The sequence below is a fragment of the Dama dama genome, unplaced genomic scaffold, assembly GCF_033118175.1.
Source record: "Dama dama isolate Ldn47 unplaced genomic scaffold, ASM3311817v1 ptg000209l, whole genome shotgun sequence".
Taxonomy (NCBI): Eukaryota; Metazoa; Chordata; class Mammalia; order Artiodactyla; family Cervidae; genus Dama; species Dama dama.
The window spans coordinates 874,242-881,997 of NW_026871000.1; the positions used below are offsets into that span (position 1 = coordinate 874,242).

Below are 7,756 nucleotides of genomic sequence, written 5' to 3' on the forward strand. Positions count from 1 at the left end.
GCAAAAGATGCTTTCTGTTAGGCAGAGTGGTTTCTTCCTGTTAACTGGACAAGAATCAGACTTTGAACAACAGGGAACAATCAATTGATATTTCAGCATGAATCTGAGGCATATTTTATTTTGGGGTATGTCCATCAGAGGGTGTTTAGCCAGAAGTACTCATCCTAAAAGATAAGTCTTCCATTAGATTTAGAATTTTCTATCTCTGAGGCTTTGGACCTTTTAGAGATAAGGCACATCTCAGATCTTTCCATATTTCGATTTGCAGCAGGGATGGCGAGGCTTGCTATCACCCCTTTCTTTTCTCTTAGAAGGAAAAGAAAAAGATAAACACACATTGTTTCAGACTTTTCTGACACCTAATCCTGGAAAATATTTTTATATATACACATTCCTAGCCGAAGATGACAAGAATGAGAGCCTCAAGGAGCAGGCCAGAGCTCACCATTATACTTTTATACTCGTGTGTATTAAGTATAAACCAATGACGTTTCAACAAAGGAGTTTTGTAGTTATTTATTTTAAAGCTACACTACCTCAGAACTCCTTGGCAATAAATAGCTTGTCTGTCTCAAGTCCTGCTTCCCAGAGGGAGCTCGGTAGGAGCCTGGCCCAGGCCGTGAGGTCCAGTACGGCGCGCCCTGGTGAGGTCGGGCGGCCGGACAGTCAGAAATCGTCGACCTTGCTTTTCCTGTACTTGAGCATGTAGTCCATGCCCTGCGCGGAGTCGCATATCTTCTTCTTCTTCTTTTTTTTTAACTTATTTTTTATTTTTATTATTATTTGGAGTCTAATTACTTCACAACATTTCAGTGGGTTTTGTTATACATTGATATGAGTCAGCCATAGATTTACACATATTCCCCATCCCGATCCCCTCTCCCACCTCCCTTTCCACCCGATTCCTCTGGGTCTTCCCAGTGCACCCGGCCCGAGCACTTGTCTCATGCATCCCACCTGGGCTGGTGATCTGTTTCACCATAGACAGTATACATGCTGTTCTTTTGAAAGATCCCACCCTCACATTCTCCCACAGAGTTCAAAAGTCCCATAGCTTCTTGAGCACCTCACACTCCCGCTCATTGGCCCACTCCAGCTCCAGCCTCATGTTGCAGCGCACAAGGGCCTTGGATTCCTCCAGCACGATGTGGTTGCAAGAGGCGAGCTCCTTGATGCGAACCATGACTTCCTGGGTGAAGGTCCCAGGCCAGAACACCTGGGAGACCAGCCCTTTGCCGCATGCCTCCTGTGCTGTTAGCTTCCACCCTCTGAACAGCATTTCGTTGGCAGATGCTCCTCCCGTAATCTTGGGGAACATGACGGTGGAACAGCCGTCTGGACTCTGTCCGAAGGTGGTATAGGGTGTCTGGAACCATGCCTTCGTTGGCCCAGACCACATCACAGAGAGGCAGGACGGATGCTCCTAGCCCAATGGCTGGGCCATTCACAGCTACGACAATAGGCTTCTTGAACTGGATGAAGGTGTTCACGAAGTTTCTGATGGCCTCGGCCATTGTGGCGCTCTCCCTCTTGCGGTCATCGGGCAGGCGCTGGATGAAGTAGAGGAAGCCCAGGCCGCAGCAGAAGACACTGCCCACGGCGCTGAGCAACACCAGGTTGCTGTCGTCGGCGTTGGCCATGCTCAGCGCGCTCTGCAGCTCCTTCATCACCTCCGGGTTCAGCGAGTTGTTCTCGGATTACTTGGTGGACAGCAGGATGTGGGTGAAGCCATCCTGCTTCTGAACCACGATGTCCTGGTACCAGTAGGCGCTCTCCCTCTGCCGCACACTGAAGCGCAGCTGCTTGTTAAAGGGCTGGTCTCGCCTGTCCTTCATGAACTTCTTCTTCCCAGCTTTCACGCCCATGACTTAACGTCTGCAGGGGGCTCATGCAATTGGCCATCAGCGCGTCCCCCAAATGGGATGTGCCATTCCCTTTCATGCCCAGCCCTGTGGCCATGGTGGCCTTCACGGGGCCCGACGCCCGTGGCAACAATTGGTGTATCCAGGCCGGCTCCCCATCATCACTGGCTCCCCCCCGGGCTCAATACGGCCCTGATCCACTTCTCGGCTGCCGCCTCTGGGGCCGCTGTGTCTTCCGGCCCCTGCTCCATGGGCTCTGGATTCTTGGTGCTCTCGTCCTGAAAGCTGTCCAGCACAGTCCCACTCTTTATGGGGCTCTTGGGCACGAGAATCCTGTTGCCCAACCAGGACAGTTCCATGTTCTTGTAAGTGGCCTGGCCCTGCGTGGAGCTCTTCTGGAACTTCTGGCTGGTGGTAAACAGTGGTGTGCTCTTGGCCTCATGCTCCTTGTCCACCACTAGGGCCTTGGGGGTGGCCTTGGAGAAGCTGCTGTTGGTGGATCTGGAGATCTGATTCTGGCCGTTGTTTGGGGAGGTCCGCTTGACTCTAGTGAGGTTGCCCTCCTTCTAATTCCCGGTATGGTGCTGATTGAAGTCTTGGATGCACTCCTCGCAGCTCACTAGGTGCTGATCTGGCTCCCATGTGGCATCCTCCCTGCTGTAGCCTTTCCACCGAACCAAATACTCCGTCTTCCTTTTCTTGTTTTACCTCTTGTCAATGATCCTTTCAACCTCATACATATCCACGGAGACCATGGCTCCCCGCTCTGGGCAGGGCCAGTGAGGCAACCCTGGTCATTTTGAAGACTCCCAGTGGTCTGCTCCAGAGTCCCTGAACACCTCTATATGTAGGGGACCACACCCTTATGATTATGAGGTCAGTAAGTCCATTCCCCAGCATTTATTGTTTGTAGACTTTTGGATAGCAGCCATTCTGACTGGCATGGTTTTGATTTGCATTTCTCTGATAATGAGGGAGGTTGAGCATCTTTTCATGTGTTTGTTAGCCATCTGTATGTCTTCTTTGGACAAATGTCTGTTTAGTTCTTTGGCTCAGTTTTTGATTGGGTCTTTTATGTTTCTAAAATTGAGCTGGAGGCGTTCCTAGTATATTTTTAAGATTAATTCTTTGTTGATTCATTTGCTATTATTTTCTCCCATTCTGAAGTCTTTCTTTCACCTTGCTTATAGTTTCCTTTGTTGTGCAAAAGCTTTTAGCTTTAATTAGGTCTCATTTGTTTATTTTTGCTTTCATTTCCAATATGCTGGGAGGTGGGTCATAGAGGATCCTGCTGTGGTTATGACGGAGAGTGATTTGCCTATGTTTTCCTCTAGGAGGTTTATAGTTTCTAGTCTTACATTTAGCTCTTTAATCCGTTTTGAGTTTATCTTTGTGTATGGTGTTAGAAAGTGTTCTAGTTTCATTCTTTTCTAAGTGGTTGACCAATTTTCCCAGCACCACTTCTTAAAGAGGTTGTCTTTTCTCCATTGTATATTATTTCCTCCTTTGTCAAAGATAAGGTGTCTATAGGTGTGTGGATTTATCTCTGGGCTTTCTATTTTGTTCCATTGATCTATATTTCTGTGTTTGTGCCAGTACCACACTCTCTTGATGACTGTGGCATTGTAGTAGAGACTGAAGTCAGGCAGGTTGATTCACCCAGTTCCATTCTTCTTTCTCAAGATTGCTTTGGCTATTCAAAGTTTTTTGTATTTCCATACGAATTGTGAACTTATTTGTTCTAGTTCCATTTGTGTCATCTTTCATTTGTTTTATCCATACCTGGCTCTTTTCTGTGCACAAGTTTTTTCTCTGCTTAGGCAGGTTCATTCACAGAGATTGCATTTTTCTTGTTACAATGGTGAATTAAATTGTTTCCTTAATTTTTGTTTTTGGTTTACTGTTGTTATGTGTAGGAGATTTCTTTGTGTTTATTTTGTATCCAGAAACTTCCCTAAAGTCATTGACTGTGTCTTTTAATTTTCTGGTCGCATCTTATGATCCTCTGGCATAGTAATCTATGTTTGCAAACAGTAACAGTTTTGCCCCTTCTTTTCCAGTTTTCTGGTAGTTATTTTCTTCTTCTTATTCACTGATTGCTGTAGCTAGAAGTCACAAGATTATGTTGATTAACAGAGGTAAGAGTTGGCAACTTTGTTTTTTTCATGAACTTAGGCAGCATGTTTAAGTTTTTACCTATGAGAAGCATGAAAACAGTGGTTTTATCCATACATGGCCTTTATTAAGTTGAAGAAGATTCTCTCTGTTCCCACTTCTTCTACACCTTTTATCATAAACGGGTGCTGAATTTTGCCAAAGGTGCTTTCTGCACCTATATCTTAGATGGTTTTGAGAGATTTCCTTGGAAACACCATTGTTATCTTTCAGTGTTCTTTCCTCCTTTGGCCACCTGATGCAAAGTGCTGTCTCATTAGAGAATGCCCTGATATTGGGAAAGATTAAAGGTAAAAGGAGAAGTGGGTAGCAGATACTGAAAGGGTTATAGTATCACCAACTCTATGGACATGAGTCTGAACAAATTCTGGGAGATAGGGAAGCTAAGACTGATGGGACACAGGCCATGGGGTGGCAAAGGGATGGACATGAATAAGTGACTGAACAACATTTGCAACACATTCTCTCCTGTTATTGACAGTAGTAGTCATTCTTGACTACTTCATTTTCTATCCCACCATACCCTATCTACATCTCAGTTACACTAATTTTACCAGTTACATGCATAGATTCAGCCACATTTGTTGTCATAATTGCCCCCCACTGGCCAAAAATCTATGTGATTTCTCAACTACACATGAGCCAGTATTCTAAACTTTCTCCAGCAGTCATTTATATTCCTCATGCACCTTCTACTTTGCTCTAGCCAGAGAAAATTGTCATTCACCAGCTAAGCCATGCGACAGGAAGCAAGTTCTTGAGGATAAATAAACTTTTAGGATTCTGTATTCTATCTTTTTCTCAATCTTCACATTGTTCCTTTAAGTTTCATTTCTCCAATCACACTGAAATTTCAGTTGGTGCTCTGTTCATCTCAGTCTCACTGTCTGTGAAGACACTGTTCTTCTGTTTTCCTTGATTTTTCTTTTTTAGAAATGTCTATGAGAGTTTATTTTAAATTCTTCTCGAAGGTTTTTTTTGTTTTTTTTTTTTCAGTTTACAAATCATTTTGAGATTTTAATTTTAGATTGACCTGTTTGATGAGCTTTGATAGATGCTCTTTTCCAAATGGAAAAAATTATGACAACTCACATCTACTTTAGCTTCTGATTCTACTCACTTGCATTCAGGAGTAAAGGATTGTTTCTGAATAATACAACCTGCATGGGTGTACATCTTAGTCACTGAATCATGCTTGACTCTTTGTAACCTCATGGACTGCAGCCCACCAGGCTCTTCTGTCCATGGGCTTTTCTAGGCTAGGATATTGGGTTGGGTAGCCATTTCCTTCTCCAGGACAACCTGAATAGTGGAACCAAGAAGAAACAGAATTTTTAAGGTTTTAAATCTTAATAAATTCTGGACTTGCAGAAACAATTCCATCAAAAAAAAGAAAAAAGAAAATCTTGATTGCAAGTTAAAGTCAACATCTTTGGTTTCCTATTCCAAGATCATCTAAAAATAAAATAACCATTGGCTTCTATGAAATGCATATTTTTCAGTTACTCATATAGCTAAGGAATATGAAAAAGCAAAATGAAATCTCAGAGATCTATATCATAAATAAAGGAAAATAATGGAATATCTCCTTAAGAGAAATTGAAGCTAAGGTATGAATCTTTCTGATTTTTTTCTTGGTGAGTAGTAGTTGGCATTCTTGCTGGTAATTTTTTTCCCATCAGGATTCTTTAAATCAGGGTCCATACTTGCTATTCAACCCAAGCAAGATGGTAGGCGCTGAGAGGGCGTCAGAAGGCAGACAGACTGAAACCGCAATCACAGACAACTAGCCAATCAGATCACATGAACCACAGAATTGTCTAATTCAATGAAAGTAAGCCATGCTGTCTGGGGCCACCCAAGATGCTTGGGTCATAGTGGAAAGGTCTGACAGAACGTGGTCCACTGGAAAAGGGAATGGCAAACCATTTCAGTTTTTTTTGTTTGTTTGTTTGTTTGTTTGTTTTTTGCCTTGAGAACTCCATGAACAGTTTGAAAAGGCAAAAGTTAGGACTCTGAGAGGTGAACTCCCCAGGTCGGTAGGTGCCCAACACGCTACTGGAGATCAGTGGAGAAATAACTCCAGAAAGAATGAAGGGATGGTGCCAAAGCAAAACCAACATCCAGTTTTTGATGGGACTGGAGATAGAAGCAAGGTCCAACACTGTAAAGAGCAATATTGCATAGGAACCTGGAATGTTAGGTTCATGAATCAAGGCAAATGGGAAGTGGTCAAAGAACAGATGGCAAGAGTGAACAGTAGAGTCTGAAGTCAGGCAGGTTGATTCCTCCAGTTCCATTTTTTCTTTCTCAAGATCAATCTGGCTATTCGAGGTTTCTGTATTTCCATACAAATTATGAAATTATTTGTTTTAGTTTTGTGAAAAATACCGTTGGTAGTTTGATAGGGATTGCATTGAATCTATAGGTTGCTTTGGGTAGTATAGTCATTTTGACACTGTTGATTCTTCCAATCCATGAACACGGTTTATTTCTCCATCTGTTTATGTCCTCTTTGATTTCTTTCTTCAGTGTTTTGCAGTTTTCTATATATAGGTCTTTCGTTTCTTTATGTAGATAGATTCCTAAGTATTTTATTCGTTTTTTGCCATGGTGAGTGATATTGTTTCCTTAATTTCTCTTTCTGTTTTCTCATTGTTAGTGTATAGGAGTGCAAGGGATTTCTTTGTGTTAATTTTATATCCTGCAACTTTACTATATTCGTTGATTAGCTCTAGTAATTTTCTAGTACAGTCTTTAGGGTTTTCTATGTAGACATCATGTTATCTGCAAACAGCGAGAGATTCACTTCTTCTTTTCCTATCTGGATTCCTTTTACTTCTTTTTCTGCTCTGATTGCTGTGCCCAACACTTCCAAAACTATGTTGAATAGTAGTGGTGAGAATGGGCTCCCTTGTCTTGTTCCTGATTTTAGGGGAAATGCTTTCATTATTTCACCATTGAGGGTAATGCTTGCTGTGGGTTTGTCATATATACCTTTTATTATGTTGAGGTGTGTTCCTTCTATTCCTGCTTTCTGGAGAGTTTTTATCATAAACAGATGTTGAATTTTGTCAAAGGCTTTTTCTGTCTCTATTGAGATAGTCATATTATTTTTTTATCTTTCAATTTGTTAATGTGGTGTATTACAGTGATTGATTTGCAGATGTTAAAGAATCCTTGCATTCCTGGGATAAAGCCCACTTGTTCATGATGTATGATTTTTTTGATATGTTGATAGATTCTGTTTGCTAGAATTTTGTAAAGGATTTTTCAATCTATGTTCACCAGTGATATTGGTCTATAGTTTTCTTTTTTTGGTGGCATCTTTTTCTCGTTTTGGAATTAGGGTGATTTTTGGCCTCATGGAATGAGTTTGGAAGTTTACCTTCTTCTGCAATTTTCCGGAAGAGTTTGAGTAAGATCGGTATTAGCTCTTCTCTAAATTTCTGGTAGAATTCAGCTGTGAAGCCATCTGGTCCTGGGCTTTTGTTTGTTGGAAGATTTCTGATTACAGTTTCGATTTTCGTGCTTGTGATGGGACGGTTAAGATCTTCTATTTCTTTCTGGTTCAGTTTTGGAAAGTTATACTTTTCTAAGAATTTGTCTGTTTCTTCCAAGTTGCCCATTTTATTGGCATATAGCTGCTGGCAGTAGTCTCTTATGATCCGTTGTATTTCAGTGTTGTCTGTTGTGGTCTCTCCATTTTCATTTCTAAT

At 42.0% G+C, this 7,756-nt stretch overlaps 1 pseudogene; it reads right to left on the minus strand.

Moving 5' to 3' along the window:
• Positions 1 to 666: 666 nt before the first annotated feature.
• LOC133053754 (chromodomain Y-like protein) lies at positions 667 to 2,617 on the minus strand (annotated as a pseudogene).
• Between the last annotated feature and the right edge of the window lie 5,139 nt (positions 2,618 to 7,756).